This window comes from Aulonocara stuartgranti, assembly GCF_965226115.1.
Source record: "Aulonocara stuartgranti genome assembly, chromosome: 7".
NCBI classification, from domain to species: Eukaryota; Metazoa; Chordata; class Actinopteri; order Cichliformes; family Cichlidae; genus Aulonocara; species Aulonocara stuartgranti.
In genome coordinates this window covers 9442990-9469267 of record NC_138945.1, presented here as the reverse complement: position 1 = coordinate 9469267, position 26278 = coordinate 9442990, and the positions used below count along the sequence as shown (strand labels likewise).

Below are 26278 nucleotides of genomic sequence, written 5' to 3'. Positions count from 1 at the left end.
ATAACTTTTTTACAGTGTCTCCCTGTCCTCAGACTTCTATATATTCTTCTGTAATAGATAACTATACACTATCATTGCAATCTACACTACAGCTCAAAGGTTTGAAGTCAATTTTCACCTGGTTTATAACCATGTGATCTGTCCACACAGCAGTGATGGCTACTAAAAATGGGCCCATGTATAAGTGTGTAGACATTTCCTAATGCATCATGGGTGATTTAACATAAATGATTCATTAAACACACATCTGTGAAAACATTTCTGATAAACTTTGCCTAATTTTATGTTATAGCAAATATAATTTTAAAATTAAGACAAGAATGTTTGAATCTGACCACAAACTTTTGAGCAGTAGTGTGTGTTGTATGCATGTGTCTGTCTGTATCTGATCAGGATTTTGTCATCAGTGTCAACAAAACGCTCATTTTTTAGCTGGTTCTATCATCAAAATTGAGTTGGAGTGTTTTAACTCTGGTGGCAATCTCTCCCTAACAAGTCCACTTTATTGCGTGCTCATTTTCTCCTATTAGTGGCTCATACGTATATAATTAGGAAACATGCATTAAGTCAGTGGTCCTCAACCTTTTTTGCGCCACGGACCGGTTTATGCCCGACAATATTTTCATGGACCGGCCTTTAAGGTGTCGCGGATAAATACAACAAAATAAAACTAGTACCGGTACCGGAAAAAAAGAAGATTTATTTATGACACACTTGAAAAGACCCAGGGACACCGAGTTAACGATAAAAACGATAACAAAATAACTCTGAATACCGATAAAAACCCTGAAAACCATACATTTCACAACTGAGCCTCAACTCTCGCGGACCGGCACCTTTCCGAGGCCCGGGGGTTGGGGACCGCTGCATTAAGTGCACTAATTTCTCACACTTATCAGTGGCTCATGGTTGCTTAAGGCCTATGTCTGTACTTGACCACAGAGGCAGAGCATCATTCAACCTGCCAGCTGCCTATCTTGGGAGCTTTTCAAGGATGACAGACTCCACTTTCTCTGCAGCAAGACAGCTCATAACTTTTTTACAGTGTCTCCCTGTCCTCAGACTTCTATATATTCTTCTGTAATAGATAACTATACACTATCATTGCAATCTACACTACAGCTCAAAGGTTTGAAGTCAGTTTTCACCTGGTTTATAACCATGTGATCTGTCCACACAGCAGTGATGGCTACTAAAAATGGGCCCATGTATATGTGTGTAGACATTTCCTAATGCATCATGGGTGATTTAACATAAATGATTCATTAAACACACATCTGTGAAAACATTTCTGATAAACTTTGCCTAATTTTATGTTATAGCAAATATAATTTTAAAATTAAGACAAGAATGTTTGAATCTGACCACAAACTTTTGAGCAGTAGTGTGTGTTGTATGCATGTGTCTGTCTGTATCTGATCAGGATTTTGTCATCAGTGTCAACAAAACGCTCATTTTTTAGCTGTTTCTGTCATCAAAATTGAGTTGGAGTGTTTTAACTCTGGTGGCAATCTCTCCCTAACAAGTCCACTTTATTGCGTGCTCATTTTCTCCTATTAGTGGCTCATACGTATATAATTAGGAAACATGCATTAAGTCAGTAGTCCTCAACCTTTTTTGCGCCACGGACCGGTTTATGCCAAAAAATATTTTCACGGACCGGCCTTTAAGGTGTCGCGGATAAATACAACAAAATAAAACTAGTACCGGTACCGGAAAAAAAGAAGATTTATTTATGACACACTTGAAAAGACCCAGGGACACCGAGTTAACGATAAAAACAATAACAAAATAACTCTGAATACCGATAAAAACCCTGAAAACCATACATTTCACACCTGAGCCTCAACTCTCGCGGCCCGGCACCAAACGACTCACGGACCGGCACCGATCCGAGGCCCGGGGGTTGGGGACCGCTGCATTAAGTGCACTAATTTCTCACACTTATCAGTGGCTCATGGTTGCTTAAGGCCTATGTCTGTACTTGACCACAGAGGCAGAGCATCATTCAACCTGCCAGCTGCCTATCTTGGGAGCTTTTCAAGGATGACAGACTCCACTTTCTCTGCAGCAAGACAGCTCATAACTTTTTTACAGTGTCTCCCTGTCCTCAGACTTCTATATATTCTTCTGTAATAGATAACTATACACTATCATTGCAATCTACACTACAGCTCAAAAGTTTGAAGTCAATTTTCACCTGTTTATAACCATGTGATCTGTCCACACAGCAGTGATGGCTACTAAAAATGGGCCCATGTATAAGTGTGTAGACATTTCCTAATGCATCATGGGTGATTTAACATAAATGATTCATAAAACACACATCTGTGAAAACATTTCTGATAATTTTCATGTAATATTATGTTAAAAGTAAATGTAAATTATTAATTAAAAAGACGACAGTTTGAATCTGACCACAAACCTTTTAGCAGTAGTGTGTGCTGTATGCATGTGTCTGTCTGTATCTGATCAGGATTTTGTCATCAGTGTCAACAAAATGCTCATTTTTTAGCTGTTTCTATCATCAAAAATTGAGTTGGAGTGTTTTAACTCTGATGGCAATCTCTCCCTAACAAGTCCACTTTATTGCGTGCTCATTTTCTCCTATTAGTGGTTCATAGGAGTCTAACTAATGAACTGTATGCATGTTTCCTAATCTGTCACACTTATCAGTGGCTCATGGTTGCTTAAGGCCTATGTCTGTACTTGACCACAGAGGCAGAGCATCATTCAACCTGCCAGCTGCCTATCTTGGGAGCTTTTCAAGGATGACAGACTCCACTTTCTCTGCAGCAAGACAGCTCATAACTTTTTTACAGTGTCTCCCTGTCCTCAGACTTCTATATATTCTTCTGTAATAGATAACTATACAGTATCATTGCAATCAAGCTATACTACAGCTCAAACGTTTGAAGTCAATTTTCACCTGGTTTATAACCATGTGATCTGTCCACACAGGAGTGATGGTTACTAAAAATGGGCCCATGTATAAGTGTGTAGACATTTCCTAATGCATCATGGGTGATTTAACATAAATGATTCATTAAACACACATCTGTGAAAACATTTCTGATAAACTTTGCCCAATTTTATGTTATAGCAAATATAATTTTAAAATTAAGACAAGAATGTTTGAATCTGACCACAAACTTTTGAGCAGTAGTGTGTGTTGTATGCATGTGTCTGTCTGTATCTGATCAGGATTTTGTCATCAGTGTCAACAAAACGCTCATTTTTTAGCTGGTTCTATCATCAAAATTGAGTTGGAGTGTTTTAACTCTGGTGGCAATCTCTCCCTAACAAATCCACTTTATTGCGTGCTCATTTTCTCCTATTAGTGGCTCATAGGAGTCTAACTAATGAACTGTATGCATGTTTCCTAATCTGCCACACTTATCAGTGGCTCATGGTTGCTTAAGGCCTATGTCTGTACTTGACCACAGAGGCAGAGCGTCATTCAACCTCAATTCAAATATTATTCCTTAAAACTTGCATAGATCACCAATTATGAATGACGATTGATTAAATATTAACTGTTGTATGGATTGCAACAATAACAGCGAGTGTGTAGATTATATTACCTTTCCTCAGTTTATCACATTAAATCTCAGCTTACTAGTGACCCAGCATTTTTCTAAGTACAGAAGCGCTAAACAACATCATTTTTTCAAGTAATATAAAAATCATCTTTATATATTACCTTTTTAAACATCCCATTTTTCTTTCTAATGTCATTAAAACAATTTTGCACATTTGAATAACAGTAGTCAGACCTCCAGATCTTTTAAGCTTTCAGTTTTTTTCTCAGTGTCACACATGGATTAGTTTTCGTCTCTTTCAATAAGAAAGTCAAATCTTCAAACCCTAAAGCAATCTTTGTTTCTTTCAATCATTCCAATATTTTTCATCTTCTGTTATATAATTGCAGTTAACCAGGGCTTAGCTACTCTGATCTACAGGAATTTTGGGGGTGTGGATACCCATTTTCTGTTTTTTCATAGGTGCGGAGCCTTTTTCTACAAAATTACGAATAAACTGCATTTTTTAAAATTACCTTTAACATAAATGTAGACTGACAAGTAACTCAACCGATCACACAGTGATCAGTAGAGAAGAAAGAAAATAACCCATTTCAAAATTTCTAGTTCAGATCAAACTTATTGTTCTGATTAAGGAAACAGTAAATCTGGCCACATTATTGTCCCGATCCTCCAATTTTCCCTTTCCAATGTGACTAAATAAAATTAAATTTTTTTTTAAATAAAAGCAGTTGCACACCCAGATATTTCTTACAGTAAAAATCCTCCAACAACCTTTCAAAAGAAATTTTTTTGTCTTTCCTCAATTTTGAGACCAACTGAACCCACAAACCTGAAGCTGCAGACCCCAAACTAACCAAATTTAATGTTTCCTTAATCAGCACAGTAATTTTTAAGTCTTTATGTGTTATGTTTACTCACAGTTTTGATGCTTGCTTCTTCGACTTGACCCACGATTAGCTCTGCACCATCGCTCTGCTGTTTTCTCTCTCCTCATGCTTCTCCTTCGTGCGTCCTGTCCTCAAATATAATCCAACCTGCCTCCTTGTTTCCTCCTTGACTTGTATTCGCAAAATTTCCAGTTAAATTAAGAGTAATCCAGAAAAGTTTTCCTGCTTCAAAAGCTCTTCCAGTTGCCTGTCTTCTTGTCCTCCTTCAAATGTGCAGTTTATATATTTGTATTTATTTGACTTCATATTGCCATGACAACATAACACAGAGCATCATGGTAGATTAAAGCAGGTGGTTCTGTCCGCTACAGAAATGCTGATAAACTCAATTTATTTGAGTTGTCTTAACTTAGAAAAACTAAGTAAGATGGAAGTTTTTCTTCTCAGTGTGGAAGGATGAAAGATGTGTTTTGAAAATGCCACGTCACTACCGTCCTCCTCCCTAGCACGGATCAGTCCGCATGTTCATGGTGCCAGCATTTTTTATGGAATATGTTGAGCAAACCTAGAAAAGCGTCAGCTCAAGGGATTATTGTTGTCATTGCTGTGGATCTTTACCTGATACACTGACTTGGTGAGTAAATGTTTACTCTTATTCAAACTGATTTTGTGGCTTCTCTTAGTTTAGCACCAGGTTTATAATCGTGCTAGCTAGTTAGTGTTAGCCTAGCGTTGCTGCTGCGGCTGGGCTCATGTTACTTAAAAATTAACACCACAGCCTTAAAAACCTTATATAAAAATATGTCTGTGAAATTTTCTGTTGATTGTTTGAAATAAAAAAGTGAGATAAGCCCAGACAAAATTCTTCGGGGGGGGGGTGAAAACAATAAGCCAAGAGTTAGCTGTGCTTGCGGACTCTTATCAAGCCTTGACCTCCCGGTCAGCTATCGCGCTGGTGGGTAACAGAGCTCTCCGAAAACGTGGAAGCACTTTTGCAAATATGTGATATTTTGATAAATTAAGTAGATATTTGAGCATTACACAGCTACATTCTCCACTGAAAATATCTTAAAAGGTTATTTTGTGACCCAGAAAGGGTAATCTAGGGGAAAGGAGGATCGCATATGTCGGCCATGGTTGTCGGAGCCTGTGCGTACTTGTAAGCGCGCCAATGGCGGAGGAGCGCGGCTTATTGCTTTTTCTGGGTCACAAAATCAACTTTTAAGATATTTTCAGGCGAGAATGTAGCTGTCGAAAGTTCAAATATCTGCTCGATTTATCAAGACATCACATATTTGCAAAAATGCCCCGACGTTTTCTGAGATGTCTATTTTTTTCATGCTTTGTGGCACCTTGAACATCTGTGGCATCTATTAATGTCAAATCTAGCCTTTATTTAACAACATAAGCAAACTCTATGTTACAATGATTGCACAGCCATTAAGGATCAAATCGGTTTCTGAAAAATGTTCTGTTTTTTCTCCCTCTGCTTGCTTCTTACTGTCTTTGAGGCTCGGGACCAGCACTCCTGCTGTTGGACAGAAAGACATCAACTCAGTGGTAAGTATTTTGGTTTTCCAATATATTAGCAACTGTCAGTGACATTTATATTATTCAGGCTGAACTTTAAGCATACTTTAGATCAGCCTGTTTTACTTATTGTTTTACTTCTTTTTTGGTTTGGGGAAGTTGTTTCTTTACTGATCTTTTCCTGTCTTCTGTTATTAGACTTGAGATATGACTGCACTAGGCTGTTGCTGGTGACTCCAGTTAATTCTACAAGACATGCTGTGTAAGTAAACAAACAACAACAGTTTGGTCTGCATTTCTTGAAAGATCACATCCCCCAAACTTAGTTTAGAGGGTCTACACTGAATATAGTGAAGTCTGCAAGTTTTCTAACAGCAAAATTTGTTTTGTGCCCAAATCATTTTGCACATCATTAGAATGAAAGTTATTGGCCATGTTTGCATAGCCCTTTTTAAAATGATGCTTTCATGACATTATTGTGTGTCGGGTGGGGGTCAGGGCTATCCAGACTGACAATTGGGACATTGAATGTCACCTCTCCAGTGGGGAGGGAGCCTGAGATTGTCCAAATTGGAGTCTGTTTTATACCAAATGCAGAAAAAAATGTTTTAAGAAAGCAATTAAGTTCATGTTCCAAAAAATATGATTGTTTGCTTGCAGGACACCAGGAGAGATGAGTCCTCCGTCACAGATGGTGTGGTCAGTGAAGATGGTCGCCTGCAGGTTCAAGCTCATTGCATCTCCAACCCACATCCACTGCCACTGTACTTAAGGGAAGTTAAAGACTTTCTTCTGCACCTACATTTGGATCACCTCGATCCATGATAGTCATTCAGGCAGTAATGCCTGGACTGGAAACAAGCCATCCTTAAAACATTACAACATTCCAGCTCATGTGTTGGAATGCAAAACAAATGTGTTGTTTAAATTAGAGACTGCACTTGTGACAGAACAACACATATTTTTATTTTGATTATATAAGTAATGTAAGTACAAAACAAACTTGTGGTAGGCCTAAACTTATTTTCAGAATAATTACATCTGCGACCTTGTTTCATTGTAAGATTATAACAGTGATGGCAATATAATTGTTTGTTGTTCAGCAGAACAGTGTCCAGTATGTTGGCTGTTATACTTTGTTGTGTTTGAAAATAAAAGTTGGTCTGATTTTAACATCAAGACAAAAAGTGTTGTTAATTATTTTTAATCATATTCAGGTTACCACAAATTGTTTTTTCATTTAGTTGAACTTGAAATGTTTGTCAGTAAGTAAACAATTAGCACTGTACAGTCAGAAATATCAAGTTATTCTTAATACTGCAGACTTGCACTGTATAAGTTGTCCTAGCAGTCATCTTAAGTAAGCTTTACTTAGTTTTTTTGAGGCAATGAGTTTCCTTAATTTTTTTGAGTTCTGGGAACTAACAAGGCTTTACAGTGTACTCAAAATGAGTAAGTTGCCCTAACTTGGTCAACTTACGTAAACTTGATCCAATTTTCTTGAGTTCTGGGAACAAATGAGCTTGTACAGAGTACTCAAAATAAATAAGTTGTCCTAATTTAGTCATTTTTAGCTAAGCTTTACTCAATTTTTTTGAGTTCTAACTAATTAGATTTTACAGTGTGTAAGAGCAGGAATTTAACTACAAACCCTCATAGTTCCCGTCAGTATCATTCATTCTGCTCTGCCTCAATGGTCACAGTGGCTAGTTTAAGTACGTTTGCCCCATAGAAATCCACTGATGTTCAGTGAGTCCCTTTGATACATGTTTAGACCTTCATAATTTTCAGGGTGCATGAGTGTTATATCTCCATCTCATCCTAAACATTTTACCAACATGTAAAAGGCATACGTCCACAAGATTTTGATTTTTTTTAATTGAAACTTGTTTTATTCTGAATAAATGTGTGAGATGGCTCTCGGGCCTCTAAATCCACGTCCAGGTTTGGGTGACTACTTGGATTAGGGGAGTATTATTTAGAGCAATGTTTGTCACTTTGGTTAATTGCTAAACTCAGGCCGTTTTTGTTCAGTCTTTTTCTAACTGAGCTTTCACATTTAACATGCTAACTGAAGCCTGTAGAGTCTGAGCTGTAGCTCTTTTATTTTCTGTATTGTACAGTCTGACTTAGGGGTGGATTTGCTGGGATTGGTGACTGTGTTGCATGTTTTGAATAATCTTCTTCAGAGTAGACTTTTGGTGTAAGCTGATAGTGAATGAAGAAAACTATAAAAAGATGCTGTGGTTTTAATTTTCTAAGAGAGGTAATGCACATAATGCAGAGACGAGCGCACGGGGGATATCCAAATTCTAGGAAGGCAGCCTGCTGCTGTACACAGGCGGATTCTTCTCAGTCAGAGTTCTTAACAACTTGACTGTTTTCTCCAACCACACAGAGTGCTGTTTCCATTCTGGGAAGTCTACTCATTGGTGTAGGCAGCTCTTCAAATTATAAGTAGCTATATATGAGCAGCTATATTAGCTTTGACTTATCATGTGTTAAATATTATACTTTCCTGGTTTAAAATTTATGATGGCTCAAAATTCAAACCTTACAAATTAAAACCCTGAATCATCACCACCTGTGTGAACTACAAGGGTGCCATCATTTTTCTTTTCAATCCATTAAGTACCACATTTTACACACTGAGCAAGAAAGGAAGTGAGCTCTTCATGGTGACCCCAGAAATGTTAATGTATCACTTTCTAGCATACTACTGACACTGCTCGACATCTTCTTTTCTTTTTTTTGCGTGTCCCGTTTGGTTCTTTTGCCATCAGAATTATTGTGGAAAGACAAAGAAAGATGCCCAACAGATTTACTTTACCAAATGGACCATCCCAGCCTTGCCTTAATGATCTATTTGATTCACCTTTGCTTTTATTGTTTATTTTGTTTTATTTTCACTTGCTAAACATGGGACAGATTTGACTGCGGGAAAGAAAACGGAGAAAGAAAGAGGGAAAGAAAAACAGCGGGGAAGAGGAACGTGATAAAGGACAAAAAAGAAAAACAAACAGACAAAAAAATACATATATCAATCACCTGGATCACCTGTCAGGAAAGAAAAAAGAGAAAACGAGCAAAAAAAAAGAGAGCAATATAATAAATAACATCATCGCGATGATCTATGTGAATATAACAGTAAATACTAAATATTGAATATTATTGTGCAGCACGTAAGATCGACAGCACACAGTGTGCTTTGAGGTAGGAGCCAGAGTGACGGGGGGGGGGGGGGGTGTCACTGCTCGACATCTCACAGTACAGTATAAGAGTCCCGCCACAAGGAGACACTAAAGGCTTTCAAACCAACAGTTTCTGCTTCCAAAGTGGCGCCAGCCGTCACCACCGATCATCGTACTTATGTAACATAAACTGTGGATGCATGTTTAAGTTGATACATCACTTAAAGCCACCACTGTTCAGGCATCACATCTGTCCATTAGGTTTCCCTTTCATACTCAACATTTTTATCCCTGGGTACTAACTTTTTTGTTTTTGCTGACTGTTTATTTATTTGTTTGTTTGTCTAATGCTCTTGTTGCACTGCTAAATAGGCAGTAGCCAACATGATTTATAAAGGGATTATAAAATCTAAGAAATTACTGCATTATTTTACTCTTATTAAACTCACTTTCCTAAAAACTGATTGCAGCTTCTACTTTGTGATGTCAATGTTATGTCTCTAAATTATTTCATATCATTCATGGGAGATATGCTTGACAAATGATAAGTTAACAAGTCACTGCTACCAGCCTAATCAATTCATTGGGGCAACCTGCGTGTTGTGCTGCATTGTCTGATTTGGTCATAGTGTGTAAACACCTCTAGAGGCCACTGTTGTATAGCTGCTGCAAACTGAACGTGCCCGTACCAGAGGTTATACTTAAAATGGCAGCTGCCAGGAAGTCTCTTTGGACATTTGTGTTCGCCCTTTATGAAATAGATATGTTGTATTACAAGGTATTAATGCACCCTTGCATTGGTAAAATAAATTCTACTAGAATAGCTGATACTCCCTTACAGAAGATTTATTTTGACCTTTCTAAAGCCTTCTTTAAAAATTAGAAAATAAAATGAAAACAGGCATATGAAAAAAAGCCTACTAGAAATACTTCTCTGCATTACATCCTAACACTTGGCTAAATCCTAATATGTAATTCTGGTTTAATAGTTTATTTCACTAAATGTGATTATGCACTAAAAAAGAACATGTTGGGTTTACTTAATTCAATAGTGGACACTGGTTGCACACAGATGTTTTGCTTTGGCAGGAGCTTAAACAACTGAGGTGAAGTTATTCATATTCAATAAACCTGTGCAATTTGTGTTGATAAAATATGATTGAAACATGTTTTGGTGAAGTAATTTGAGCTCCTGGATATTTTAATTCTTCACAAATTTCACACTTTATTCCAACACTATTCAGTGACTTTTACCCAAATACTATTTGGTCACTGAAGTACTATGTTATCTTCAAATGACATGTTGGTATTATATTCTAAATACACAATTTTCCAGTGAAGGCCTTACAACAGATTGTATTGTTCTCTTCCAAGATGGTTGCCAGCATCCACCTTTCAAAACAAAAACAGTAATTTCACTATAGTGACAGTAGGTGAATCAGCGGTCTGAAACACACGGCCCGGGGCCGACTTGCGTGAGGCCCACATCACCCCTACTTGCCACCCGTACTGTTGACGTGAGGAAATATTGTGCATTTTGGTCCTTGAAGTTAGTTTTTGTTACGGGGGATTTTGTTGTTGAGTGCAATGTGAAAATAACTTCTATAAAAAGCAAAAAATGATTTAATATGAAGGCAATATGAGCAGAGAGTAAAACCATGTTGAGGGATTGGCTGTGTTAGTTCAGTGAGAGTTATTTGTAAAGAAAACAATTTTCACTAGTAGACATAAATGTACACTTATGTCTGCATTTTTATTTTGTTAAATAAAACAAAAATTATAGCAAAGTGCTGCCACATGTCTGAGTGCCAATTCTTTTTTTATTCAATGAAAGGTTTTAGTTAATTAAGATTGAGGAAAAAGAATTTGCGTTCACATTTGCAGTTTTGCCTTGTTATACAATATTTGAAAATTAAAACAAAACACTACATTTTCTGAAATATTAGTGAGTTTTTTCTTGTTTAAAGACAAACGTTTTTATACTACTTGAACACTAAAGTGACCCTCCAATGTGATGACAGTGCCAGCAGTGGCCCACAGCTCATTTAATGCTTTCTCCTAATTGGCTCATAATGGTCTCTCATATGTATGAACTATGTAGGCTATCTCTATTTTAAAATAATGGGTGGGCAATGAGAGCATCTCCTCGATGTGTACAACAGGACAACAGGGAATACAGAGAACTGACTGAGGACTTTGTCAACTGGTGCCAGCAGAACCACTTCCAGATCAACACTCCGAAAACCAAGGAGCAGGTAGTGGACTCCACCTACACCAGTGAACATCCAGAGAATGGGCATTAAGATAGCTGACTCATATAAGTGATCTGATTAATAAACGGATCTGGAGTAACAACAGAGTGTACATCTACACAAAAGGATAAAGACGGTTGTATTTGCAACAGAGAAGTCTTTTGGAAGGGAGCAGGGAGAGCTCCTGAAGACCTCAGACGCTGTGGTGGTATTGTCCATGTTTTATGGTGTGGTCTGCTGGGGATAGGAAGAAACTGAACAGGTTCATCAAGAAAACTAGCTCTGTTCTGGGATGTCCTCTTGACCCAGTGGAGGTAGTTATCCCTGTCAGATAACAGCTCCCACCCCATACAGGTCACCCTTCAGTGACAGGCCGTGTTCCAAGTGGACATTTTGGAGGCCTTTCCCTCCAGCTGCTGTCAGACTGTACACTGCACAACAGCAATGAATGTACACCACATATTCACACACTGGGGTCTTTGCATATATCAGTGTGCAATACCTGTTAATACCTATTAACACCCAACCACTGCACTATGAAATGACCACGCCAAGCAAACAAACAATGTTTGGGTGCTGCAGATGGAAACGGACCATAGCTTCATGGTGAAATTCCTCACAAAGAGCAGAATCTACCTTGTCCTTTAAAGTTTTTATGGCCACCACTTGGGTCTGCTCACCAGGTACTGTGCCATATAGGTGGCCCTTGTACACCTTGCCAAACCGGTCCTCACCGAGCCCCTCCATAAATCGCACTGCTGACATGTTAATCTCACGCAGCTTCGCCTGCAGCCATGAAACAATAAATACATGTCACCAAAGACTCTGGCCACCAGAATTCAACAATACTTAAACAAATGTATGTAAATCACATTTACTGTGACCATATTTAATGTTACCTTGTTATTATTATTGCTACCTGTTGTTTTTGATGATTCAGGGGCGACAGCTCCGTGTCCTGGGAGGGTGAGCTGCTGAGCTGGGAACGAGGTGGTGTGTCATTTGAAGCCTTATGTTTATTGCGACACAAGCAAACCAGAAAGAAGAGGCAAGCGATAACCAATGGGATGGCAACTGCAGGTATTAAAATAAACAGGATCTCCTTCCTGGGGTTTTCTTGTGTTTCATTCTTCTTCTAATAGTAATCTGTATTATTACATCATATATAAGTATATGTATGTATGTAGATATATATAGATAGATGGCTATGGATATAGATAAATAGACTTACATATATAAGTACTTATCTATTTCTTAGTCTATATTTCTTCTATTTTTGCATAGCATTATTGCTGTTAGGTATGCTGTGTGTGTTCATTTGTTCCTGCCTTGTGTACTCTGCTGCAGTAACAATTTGAATTTCCCAACTCTGGGACTAACAAAGGTTTTCTTATCTGAAATGTATCTAAACCCAGCTGATATCTGGCTACATTTTCTGCTGAGCATCCAAATCACACTGAAGTTTACACACTGTATAATGCCTGATTTCTTGTAAATATTTAGCGATGGCCTTATGAAATATATTTTGATAAAATGTTTATCAGGCCACAGTGAACAATGGAAAATAAACAAAATTAAAACAAATAATTAAAAACACTGAAAAACACTCAAAAATATATTTTTTTAGAGATGTCTTAATCTGGTTATGCTGTACCATCCAGACGTGTATGTGCGCCGGACCCGCGTGATTTGAGACTTCCTGCCATCTTTAGCAGGTAATAAACTCCCGCCAAAGCAAAAAGTTGCTCTGAGTGAATTCAGTCGTTGTTAATGAGTAAATTTTTAGTGTTTTTATTTGGATTGTTTTCTGGTTGTTTGTTGCACACGGACATGTTCACAGACGTGTTTTCGTGAGCAACACTGTTCATACTCCGAGACCGTAGCGGGAAACTGTTGGTTGCCTAGCAGCAGTTAACGAAAAGACCGGAAGTGACTGTGCTTCAACTAGAAAACTTTTGCGTTTATCCTCTTTTTCCCGAGTATCAGACAAACTCGTTTAGCAGCGTGCTTTACCTTTGAGTTAGCTGAACTTCTGGTGGTTTGTTGGTGGATTTAAGGAGGTTAAATGGATGAAAAAAAGTTATCTTTCAGCTAGCTCTTGTTGCGCAGATACAGCAATGCATGATGGGAAATTCTCCCGGTATTTGTAAAGCTAAATAACCTTATGGGGCTCTGTTGGAAACTGCTTCATGTGTATATATAAATAGTGTGTAGTCCCAGCTTCCTACAGGCTGTGTTTGTGTTGATTTTGAGATTGTGAGCACCGTGAGTGTGCAGGGTTTGTGTGTGAAAGACTGCCCCATATGTGAGCTAAAGAATTCATACTTACCTGGTAAGAGAGATACCATGATCATGAAGGTGGTTCTCTCAGGCCGAGGCTCAGCCATTGCACTCTGGCTTTGCTAACAGCCTGCGAATTCCCCAAATGTGGGAATCTCGACTACATAATTTCTGGTAGTGGGGACTGCGTTCGCGCTCTCCCCTCATCATATGTTGAAAGAAAAATGAGTGGGAATGTTTGCGCTTATTTTCAATGACGATGTCATGCGATCTTCTGGCTTCCTAACTACAGTTTTATCAGTGAGTCCAGGGTAAGCAGGAGAGGAGGAGGGGATGCTGTCTTATTTAAAAAAGTCTGTGCAGCATTTGGGAGGCCTGTAAACATTAACAAACACAACTTTGGATGGGGCCTTCAGCTGTAAAGCCACATATTCAAAAGACTGAAAACTTCCAGGAGACAGCTGCTTACATTGAAATGATTCATTAATGACCTCAGTGAACTGCTGTCTGTGATCTGTGTTGATTTCGACTGTGTAATTATTGTTGGGGATTTTAACATCCATGTGGACAACCCTCAGGACAAAGGGACTAAAGACCTGAGTAACACTCTGGGCAACTTTGGGCTGACTCAGCATGTAACAGAGGCCACACATAATAGAGGACACACTCTTGACCTACTGATCTCCAAGCCTGAGCATTTCAAACATTGCTGTGTCTGATGTGGGCTTATCTGATCATTACTGTGTTTTCTTTGAAAGTAAAATCTCAGCCCACACAAATATATCAACAGCAGTGATCACAAAACGGTGTATAACTGAAGACAGTAGTGAGATCTTTAACCAGGTCTTCCCATTAACACCTGACCTGTCCAAAGGTTCAGTCAATGAGCTCGTCAATAGCTTTAAGGCAAAACTGTTAAATGTAATGGATACTATTGCCCCCATTAAGGTGAAGGTTATCTCTGGAAGGAAAAAGTCTCCATGGAGAAACTCCACACTAGTGAAAAATGAAAAAAGAGAGTGTAGGAAAGCTGAGCGCAGATGGAGAAAAACAAACCTCCAGGTTCACTATGACATCTATAAAGAGAAACTTCACAATTATAATTTACAACTGAGGAGTGCAAGAAGGTCCTACTTCTCTGACATCATCACTAAAAACAGCCATAATGCTCGGGTCTTATTTTCTACAGTTGACAGGCTAACAAACCCTCCTGTGCCAGTGGCAGCTGAACTTCATTCAACCATGGCCTGCAATGACTTTGCCAAATTCTTCACAGACAAAATCCAAAAGATTAGACAAGCAGTTGGTACATCAACAGCAGATCCAGGATATGTACTGTGTCCACTGAAAAACTGTTTAAACACCATCAAAGAGTTTCACCCGATTAACAGCAAAGACCTGGAGGACATCTTAGGTCAACTGAACTCCTCCTCTTGCTGTTTAGATGTCCTGCCAACAAGTTTTTTCAAAAAGGTCTCAAAGACTTTAGAGTCAGACCTGTTACAGATCGTCGACTTTTCCTTAATGTCAGGTGTGTTTCCAGAACCACTAAAAACTGCTGTAATCAAACCTATACTGAAAAAGGACAATCTTGACAAGACACAAATGAACAACTACAGGCCGATCTCAAATCTCCCGTTTTTAAGTAAGATCATTGAAAAAGCAGTTTCTCAACTTACATTAACTACTGATCTTATCTATTTCTGATTTTATCTGTTTTGATTTTATATACTGTTTTGTTTGTTTGTTAATTAGTTAAGCTTAAATTTCAAAACTTACATTAACTACTGATTTTATCTACTGTTCTGATTTTATCTGTTTTGATTTTACATACTGCTTTGTTTGTTTGTTTGTTTGTTAAGTGGGTTAGAGCTCTGGGTAGCTCCCCAGCTGGGTCTAGACTGGGTCTAGAGAGTATTTTAAATTCAGGGAATTTAAAATAGAAAGTAGCTCGTCCACAGAAGGACTGGTAGCTCCCCTTACGATAAGGGTTCAGATCGCGCGAACAGGTGTGAAATGTGTGTGTTTAGTTAGTTTGTTTGTTTGCTTGTTTTAATCAATTTTAAATCATACTTTTTATTTGTTTTTGTTTCTAATGTCTCTGTAAAGCACTTTGAATCACCTTGTTGTTGAATTGTGCTATACAAATAAATTTGCCTTGCCTTGCCTTTGTTCAAAATCACTACCCTTTCAGCTTGTTCGTGGCCACCAACAGATTAGGTCTGTTATTTTCATGTTTATTTTGCCATTTTATCTGCATAAAGCTTTTAAGTAACTTCAGTTCTTTTCATAAATATAAAATAATTATTACTTTTTACATTTTTAACCCTTTAAACACCAGTTTGTTTGTCCACTGCGACTAGCTGGAAGACAACCTCAAATCTTGCAATTTTATATAATTGAGTTGCTACTGAAATTTCTTGTATTATTAATAGTAGAGTATGGGTCATGTAATTGATTCACATCAACATTGATTATAATGCATTGTTATTTTTGTGCAGAGAGAGCAAAAACATGAAAACTCCCTCTCAGCTTGTTCGTGGCCAAAAATGGCCACCCCTTGTTTACAACTACAAAATGCTATAAAATTCATATATATTAAGAAAAATTTCCACTTTTTTTTACTTGATTTTTTAGATTAGCATCAGTGCTGTTCATGAAAATCAAAATTTCATTCAAATTCAGAATTCTAATCCTTTAAATACCAGTTAGATCACATAATCCTAGGAACTCATAAATGGAAAAAATCACAAAACCCCAATTTTTTTCCAAATAAAACATGCAAACTGAATTATTTTCTAACCATGATGGAGGTTAGATGCATAGCAATAATTAAAAGTATCAATGAGTTTTATGTATCTTTGTTTTTTTTTTGTGCAGTAACAGAAAAACAAAAAAACTCCCTCTCAGCTTGTTCGTGGCCAAAAATGGCCACCCCTGTTTACGTTTACAAAATACTATAAAATTAATATATATTAAAACATTTTTCTACTTTCATTGACTTGACATTTCACACCTGAGCCTCAACTCTCGTGGCCCGGTACCAAAGGACTCACGGACCGGGGGTTGGGGACCGCTGATCCAGATGAAGACGTGAGCCAAAGATCCTTTAAGTTTCATCTGATGAACTTACCTTTTCCTACATATGAAAAATGATGTGGTGTGAAGTAAATCGGGTTTGTATATATGTAGCCTCAGATGAGCATGAAATTTCATTTTTGACCTGCTTAATAGCAGTCTCAAATATTAAAGTCTTGGTGTTACAAAATCAATTGACATGTGCAGCAACTGAAATAAGACACCAAAGGCCACTCTTAATACAGACAGAAGTCGGGTAGTCAAAAATCTCTTATTCTGCTTTTTGTATTCTGAACTTCTTGAGTGGACAGCCAACAATCCTACAAATAGACTAGAGGATGTGCTTGAAATGTTTGTTAAAACAAATAACTGGACCTTACTTGTTAAGCTCAATGTTCTGACTGTCACATGGAGTCTTTCAGGTTGTTTTACGTTTACTATCACAAATGAATGTTTTTTTCCCCTAATGAATATACATTTTAGGTCTAAAGTGTCTAAAATCTGCAGTTTTGGAATTTTTCATGTGGATAACAAAATTAAAAAACAGAAAAAAAACACTCCAAAAAAAAACAAGTGATACATGTCACGAAGGACTGACATAATTTGATTCATAAGACTTTATTTGATATTCACACACACCATATTAACGGTTTCAGATAGTTCATCAGCCATATTGATCAGTCTAAGGCAGGTGGTTTTGTATGCTGAATAAAAATCCTGTCGACAAACGTCAAATGTTACGTACGGTTCAAAATGACTCCCGTACAAGACTGTAGTAAGGTCTACTATTGACCAGTAAGAAACCACCACACTCACACTGCAATGGGGTCCACAAGATTTAGTTTTCTTCCTCCAAGTCAGACTACAGGCTGAGGACACAACTCCGGCCTGGAATCCAAGGCCCAAAGCCATGAACTTCTTCTTTTTGCATGTTGTTGTAAGTTAAAATCCTAATAAAACGTCTAATTATTTATTTACCTGCTGACTGCAAAACAGCCACCACACTTCCGGCTGTCACTTCTCCTCCATTAGAAGCTGCAGCAGACGACATCATGCCTGCAGCGCAGGAGCCTGCAGCTATTCCAGCTGAGTTGAAACCTGCAACTCCCAGAAGAGCAGGAGCAGTGACTACAGCATCTACTGCAGGAAGACAAGACATGTATCAGACATGGATTGGGCTTTGATTCAAATTAGCTTACTTGCTCCTGCAGCAGTACACACAGCTGTCACTATAACACAACATAAGAACACACATTAACATCTAACTGGGCCATAGCTCAGCACACAGCTGATCAAGGATTTAGATCAAGTAACTGAGCTACAGAGAAGACGGGGAGGCTCTACGCTACGATGGAGTATTAGAGCCACAAGAAAAAAGTTGTTGATATGGACATTACTGTCCCACAACAAACTGCTATAATTACTGTTTCTGCTACAAAATTCCTTATTTAGATGAGTTAGTGAAACAAATTGATCAGCCATTGTGTGATACAACATTCAACTTCTTTATTACACGAGGATGTAACCATCGATAACCTTGCATCTGTCCATTAGATCGTGGCTCAAGAGTTGGCAGTTTGTCTTGTAATTGGAAGGTTGCCGGTTCAAGCCACGGCTCGGACAGTCTTGGTCGTTGTGTCCTTGGGCAAGACACTTCACCTACCGCCTACTAGTAGAGGCCAGAGGGCCCGATGGCGTGATATGGCAGCCTCGCTTCTGTCGGCCTGCCTCAGGGCAGCTGTGGCTACAACTGTAGCTTGCCTCCACTAGTGTGTGAATGTGAGAGTGAATGAATAGTGGAATTGTAAAGCGCTTTGAGGGTCTTGAAAAGCGCTATATAAATGCAATCCATTATTATTATTACCAGCCCTTTTTTGGTACAACCTAATACTTATCACCACACTGCGTTTATGAGCTAAAACCAGGGAGTTTTAGCTCATGAGCTAAAACTCCTGGTGAAAAGCATTTTAAAGTTGTGTTCTGGTTATTTTAGCTCATGTTTCCTTCTTGCTAAAACCAATTCTGAAGTACGGTTTCACCAACTCAGATGATATACAGTAGCAACCATGGCAGCTTGCCTTGAGACAGCTGTAATCTCCACATTTTGACTTTATTCTCAAAATGATCGATAATACCTTTCTTAACTTTGCCCTAATACTACATCGTATTATCCTCACTGCAGCACAGTTACATGTAATTGTTTCAGGAAGAAACACTTGGTTACTGATCATCAGGATGCTTCACAATGAATACATGTATTGATATGTATTTATGAGTTTTAGAGACAAAAATAAATAAATAAGCAAATAGGTTTATTAAATGCCCGGCTGTGATGGCTAAGGCTGTCACTGAAACACAAGAAAGAAAATAAAAGATCTCACCACAGCTCAGTCTGGAATAATTAAGACATTATCTGTAATGCTAGAATCATCAACTCATATAATGTAGAGATGATCTGAAAAAGGCAGCTGTACTCACACTGTATATACATAACACTATTTATACCAATTCCATGTGCAATACTCAACTTTATATACATAACACTATTTATTACATATTACTTACGTCTTGTATATTGTACATTATATATATATATATGTTTTTCCTCATGTTAATACTGTCCATATGTACATAGCGCTGCAGAACTGTACCCCCCCCCCCCCCCCCCCAGCATGTTTACACTGAGTATGAGATGCTCTGTACAACTGTATAGTGACAATAAAGGCATTCTATTCTATTCTATTCTATTCTATTCTATTCTATAGACCCATTGTTCCACTCAGGATGAGGAACCTAAGATTGGACTGTGTCTTAAACAGAAGTGAGCATCAGCTGTTATTTCCTGGATAATGAAACTGAATGGGCGTCACTGGGTCTATGAAGTAAATAAACTTCCTTTAGTCATCATAGAACAAGTGATTGTGAGGCTGGATCTCAGGAGGTTTGACATAGTTATTTATTTTATTTATTTTATGTTTTTTATTATGTATTTCACACACATGTGTTATTTCAAGGATTGTTCTTTCTATTTTAATCCTTATGTTAAATCAACTGCTTAAAATAAACACAAACAAAAAGGAGGTTATGATACGGAGCGTGTTTGAATGTTATTTGGGTCACTGAAAATGTGTCTGCATTATGTGTGCCCTTTCTTTGGGGTGTGGTATGCAACAGAAGAAAGACCGCAGGTACCAATTAGTGTAGAATTTCCTCACATACTTGAGTCATACCTTGATTCTGGTTTAATCTTGTTAAGAAAAATAGTGAGAAACAGAAATGGAAATAAAATGGGTGAGTATAAAAGGCTTATCACAGCAGACACAAGAGCAGAAGGTGAGAGGAGTTATAAAAACAACCAACGTTTGAGAAGCCCTGGACAGGAGATCCTATGAAATGGCAGCACTGGAGATCATGACAAGACACACGTTCAGGAAAGTTTATTACACTGCATTTAATCCCAGTCATTTTCAGAGAGAGATTAAAGGTTGAAGACTGATTTATAACAAGTCCCCACACAAAAATAGATAAAGCACTAAAAGTGCCTCACTGACGAGCAAGAAGTGCAATAAATAACTGAGAAGTGATACATGCTGTATGGGCGTCGCACATATGACGAGTTAGGAGTGAGAACGTGTTGATCTGCAGGGAAGCAGGAGACTGTTGTTATAGAGTGGATTGAGGATTTTTATTCTTTATTTCTATTGTTACGTTTCGGTGTTGTCAGTGTTTTGTTTTTGCGTGACTGTCATGTGTTTCCTGTTTTACTTTGAAGGTCTGTTGTTATCTTAGTGTGTTCAGTTTACATTTTCCCTGTCTCGTCAGGTCTAATTTGCCCCAGCTGTGTTTCCCTCCTGTGGTCCATTCCCTGATTGCCCCTTCTATGTATTTAAACCTTGTGTTTCAGTGTGTCATGGTCGCGATCTCCCCCGTGTTGTAAATAGTTTGGTGTTTTGTTATAAATAAATAGTTTGTTGTAAATACTTTCGTTATGGGATATTTTCATTTTGGGATTTTGGTGGAGAGCCTTTGTGGTTTTATTTTTCCTTTGTTTTACTTTTTTCGTGTTGCACCCCGGTTGCCTAGGCCGGGGTGTAACATATGGGGGCTCGTCCAAATCGCTGGAGGGTCCGAGGGCCGCTTCAGCCTCCGTCTGTCTTCGCTGGAGGGCCCGGGGACCGCTCCAGCCTTCATCCGCCTTCGTTGGAGGGTCCGTGGGACCACTCCAGCCTTCGTCGTCTGCTGGAGGGTCAGGGGGACCGCTCCAGCCTCCATCAGTTTCATCTGCCTCCGCTGGAGGGTCCGTGGGACCGCTCCACACTTCATCCGCCTTCGCTGGAGGGTCCGTGGCACCGCTCCAGCCTTCATCTGCCTTCGCTGGAGAGTCTGAGGGACCGCTCCGGCCTTCGTCGCTGGAGGGTCCGTGGGACCGCTCCAGCCTTCATCCGCCTTCGCTGGAGGGTCGGTGGGACCGCTCCAGCCTTCCTCCGCCTTCGCTGGAGGGTCCGTGGGACCGCTCCAGCCTTCGTCGTCTGCTGGAGGGTCAGTGGGACCACTCCAGCCTTCATCAGCCTTCGTCCGTCGTCGCTGGAGGGTCCGTTGGAGGGACCGCTTCAGCCTTCGTCCGCCTTCGCTGGAGGGTCCGAGGCACCGCTCCAGCCTTCGTCTGCCTTTGCTGGAGGGTCCGAGGCACCGCTTCAGTCTTCGTTTGTCTTCGCTGGAGGGTCCGAGGCACCGCTCCAGCCTTCGTCTGCCTTCGCTGGAGGGTCCGTGGGACCGCTCCAGACTTCATCCGTCTTCGCTGGAGGGTCCGGGGGACCGCTCCAGCCTTCGTCGTCTGCTGGAGGGTCCGTGGGACCGCTCCAGCCTCCACCAGTCTTCATCCGGTTTTGATCAAAACATTTCACTTGGGGTTACATGTTTGATTTTTGGGTAGGGGGAAATGTTACGTTTCGGTGTTGTCAGTGTTTTGTTTTTGCGTGACTGTCATGTGTTTCCTGTTTTACTTTGAAGGTCTGTTGTTATCTTAGTGTGTTCAGTTTACATTTTCCCTGTCTCGTCAGGTCTAATTTGCCCCAGCTGTGTTTCCCTCCTGTGGTCCATTCCCTGATTGCCCCTTCTATGTATTTAAACCTTGTGTTTCAGTGTGTCATGGTCGCGATCTCCCCCGTGTTGTAAATAGTTTGGTGTTTTGTTATAAATAAATAGTTTGTTGTAAATACTTTCGTTATGGGATATTTTCATTTTGGGATTTTGGTGGAGAGCCTTTGTGGTTTTATTTTTCCTTTGTTTTACTTTTTTCGTGTTGCACCCCGGTTGCCTAGGCCGGGGTGTAACACTATTTTTCAAGACTTTGTGAATTGTCTTTTTTTAAATAACTTGGCTTACCCTTTTTGGTTTTGTTAATATTGGCAATAGTGTGAAGTACTATTGTTGGGTTAGAATATATTTATTATATAGGTCATCCAGTTAAGGTAAATGTCATGTTTTGAATTGTTAGAATCTGATGAGCATTATTTTATTTTATTTTTCGTTGTTTTGTTTTTCTGTTTTCCCCCTGAGAGATTACCACCTTAACGTGGTCAGGCGATGTGATGGCTGCAGTTACAGCCACACAGTGGTAATATCAGTGTAGAGGCTTACACACAACACTGCATCCACATTGGTCTTTCTTTAAATATAAGGTTTAATTTACAGGATAATAAATAACTGGTTTTGGTCTCAGTTAGGTTTTTGTGTGCTTTACCCCTTTTTGTGATTTTTGTGGGCTGATCAGCCACTATTTAAGTTTCCCCCGTTGTCTTCTTTAGTGAGGTCAGTTTGTTTGAGGTATCAGTATTGGTTGTTGCTAACTTTGAGTAGAGTTCTGTTATTTTGACCTCTTTTATGGGCACATATGATTTTTTTTTTTTGGTATAATTTAACCAACTATGTTGTTGGGTTAAGTTAAAAAAAACATTGGGGGGGGGGGGGGGGGGGGGATGACTGTACTGCAGTGGCCCTGAGAGGCCAAATGCAAACCATCAAAAAGGAAAGTTATGAGTTTAATGTTAAAATACGAGAGCGTTTCTCTCGTATCTGTCCTGATACTGCTATTTCATCTGCTATAAACAATAACCATACACTATTATTGCAATCTATACTACAGCTCAAAAGTCTGTAGAGAATTAGAAATGTCTTATTTTCTGACAACAGTAAAAATCGTTTAGAAGTTTTACTAAATTAATCAGAAGCGTAAAGAAATATAAATAATTAACGGTAACATTTATCATAAATCACAAATGAGATTTAGTGGAATATCTACTTAGTGTTGTTGAGACTCTCCAATTCTTTTTGTCTCGGTAGAGATCACGCAGAGATGTTTCCAAATTTCACACAATCCTTTTATTACCCATTTTCCTTACAGATGCATCTGGAGATCAGCACACTGCATCCTGTGCAGTCCTACTCTAAAGGCTGATCTGAAGAGTTTCACACAACAGCTACAGTTATAGTCTCTGGTCTCCAATTTCTACAGTAAATCCCCCACAATGGAAAAACACTGGTAAAGTGGCCTGGGGTGCTGACACCCTGACCCCCATCTCCTTTTAAGGTAATGTACATTGGCAATTGTCTGCCCCTCACCCTCAGTAAATCTTGCTACTGTCCTGTGTTTGGGGTTAATTGCCCCACTTCCCTGCACCCCAGTTCTTTGTTCCCATCCCAGGACTATTTTCTATTTTCTAATCTTAAATCCTATAAACAACAAAATCATACTACGACACACACTAATAAACTACATTCACTATGACCTCAATACCTATTAGACAGTCCATTATTTCTACAGTGTACTGTTATGAAAACAACAGAATGATGATGAGACACTGTGGTAAAGTCTTACAGGTATATTTGCAGATAGTTATCAATACAGGATAAACACTGTGGGCTCCAGGAGACGGGGCAGAGGTAGGGAAGGTTGTCTGGAGGCACACTCAGACACTGTCACAGAAGGTCATGGAGATCCGTAACACTGAAACGTCTGCACAGAAACAAAGAGTGAGCAACCCATCTTGCCTCAATGATTACCGCCCAGTAGCACTCACCCCCATCATCACTAAGTGCTTAGAGCGACTGGTCCTAGCACACTTCAAATCCTGTCTCCCCCCCACCCTGGACCCCCACCAATTCGCATACCGCCGGAACAGGAGCACAGAGGATGCAGTCTCCATCGCAATGCACTCTGTCCTCTCACACCTGGACAACAACAACACCTACGCCAGAATGCTGTTTATAGACTTCAGTTCAGCATTCAATACAATCCACCCCTCACAACTCATCAGGAAACTGACAGACCTGGGTATCAGTTCCCTCATCTGCAAATGGTTACTGGACTTCCTGACCAACCGCCCCCAACATGTCCGGCTGGATAACCGCTGCTCATCTACCATCACAATGAACACCGGTGTACCACAAGGCTGTGTGATGAGCCCTTTCCTCTACTCCCTCTTCACCCACGACTGCAGACCTGCTGATGGTTCCAACACCATCATTAAGTTTGCAGATGACACCACGGTGATTGGCCTCATCAGTGACAACGATGAGGCCGCCTACAGGGAGGAGGTGGATCGTCTGGCTGAGTGGTGCGACAGAAACAACCTGCTGCTTAACACCGAGAAGACCAAGGAGCTCATCGTGGACTACAGGAGGAATGCTGACCCACATCCACCCATCCACATTAAGGGGACGGCTGTGGAGCGTGTGAGCAGCTTCAAGTTCCTGGGAGTCCACATCTCCGAGGATCTCACCTGGACGACCAACTGCTCCAAGCTGGTCAAGAAGGCTCACCAGCGCCTCTTCTTCTTGAGGACTCTGAGGAAGAACCACCTGTCCTCAGACATCCTGGTGAACTTCTATCGCTGCACCATCGAGAGCATCCTGACCAACTGTATAACAGTCTGGTACGGGAACTGCTCTGCCTCGGACCGGAAGGCGTTGCAGAGGGTCGTGAAAACTGCCCAGCGCATCGCCGGAGCACCACTTCCTGCCATAAAAGACATCTACAGGAAGCGGTGTCTGAAAAGGGCTGGGAAAATCATCAAAGACCCCAGTCACCCATCACATGGACTCTTCACCCTCCTGCCCTCTGGGAGGCGCCACAGGAGCCTCCGGACTAAGACCACCAGGTACCGGAACAGCTTCTTCCCCACAGCTGTCAGACTCCTGAACTCTGCCTCCTGACATCTGACCCACGTTAAACTCATGGACTGAACATACACACACCCACAATGGACAACTGTACCCTCAAACACAATAATAACATGGACTGAACCACCACTCACAACCACTAGCACTTTATACAGCCTCTGTAGAAACTATCTACACCCTCACTTATCTTAACTGCACTACTGTATAGCTCTGTGTAAATAATCATTCTGTACATTCGATAATTTTTAATCCTACAACTGTTTACAACTTGCATAGTTCCCATTTCTGTATAGCTGTATATCCCAGATTCTGTAAAGTTATTTATTTCATATTCTGTATAGTTTTTCATATTTATATCCTGTTCATATCCTGTACATAGCTTGTACTCACTACAGCCTGTACATACTTATAGTTATAGAATATTCACAACATACTTCATACCGTGTACATTATAACATACCATAATAGACCCATTTCTGTAATATACTCACATATCTATATTATTGCTAATATATATTGTAATATATCTATATCACTAAAGCACTTCTGGATGGATGCAAACTGCATTTCGTTGCCCTGTACCTGTGCATGTGCAATGACAATAAAGATGAATTCTATTCTATTCTATTCTATTCTATTCTATTCAATTCAAAGGCAAGAACTGATGGAAAATGTGACATGACTGTGGCATAATACGTTACCTTGGTACTGCAATGATCTGGTTGTTTAGAAGCCAGCATGAAGACCTCGCGAGGAACAGGCGAGTAATCAGCTGATTGTTCACAAGTGACTGAGGGACGGGAAGATGGAGGAGCATCCCCTAAAAAAGACAAGCACACGGACAACAACACAGGCATACACCGAAAGAGGAGAGAGAAAGAAGCAGGCCAGCAAAAGAGAGCAAAGGAACCATGACATCTACTGAGGCCCATTTTTATTTGGTACATCGTATCACCAGATGTCAGTTTGTGATGTTAGATCCCAACTTGTCAGTGAAGAAATCTTTTTCCAAAGATATCAGCACAAACCAAAATCATTGTGTGGATTAAAAAGAGCAAATTGTTGAAGTTTGTGATGGATCACTCCATTTTCTGTTTGCACTTGTCAGATGTGTTGCAGGTATATAACCATGTGATCAGTCCATACAGCAGTGATCGTTACTACAAATGGGCCCATGTATAAGTGTGTAGATATTTCCTAATACATCATGGGTGATTTAACATAAATGATTCATTAAACACACATCTGTGTAAACATTACTGATAAATTTCATGTAATATTATTAAATGTAAATTATTCATTAAAAGATGACTGTTTCAATCTGACAACAAACC

The 26278-nt window shown here is 39.6% G+C and overlaps 2 long non-coding RNA genes across 2 annotated transcripts; one reads left to right on the top strand and one right to left on the bottom strand.

Annotated features, from left to right (window-relative positions):
* Nucleotides 1–3536: 3536 nt before the first annotated feature.
* Nucleotides 3537–7158, top strand: LOC309711986. Its single transcript, XR_014278146.1, has 3 exons — nucleotides 3537–5992; nucleotides 6161–6224; nucleotides 6623–7158. It is a non-coding gene; the product is annotated as an uncharacterized lncRNA (long non-coding RNA).
* Nucleotides 7159–23629: 16471 nt separating this feature from the next.
* On the bottom strand, nucleotides 23630–25841 carry LOC309712028. Its single transcript, XR_014278159.1, has 2 exons — nucleotides 25646–25841; nucleotides 23630–23778 (listed from the first exon to the last, which is right to left on the bottom strand). It is a non-coding gene; the product is annotated as an uncharacterized lncRNA (long non-coding RNA).
* Between the last annotated feature and the right edge of the window lie 437 nt (nucleotides 25842–26278).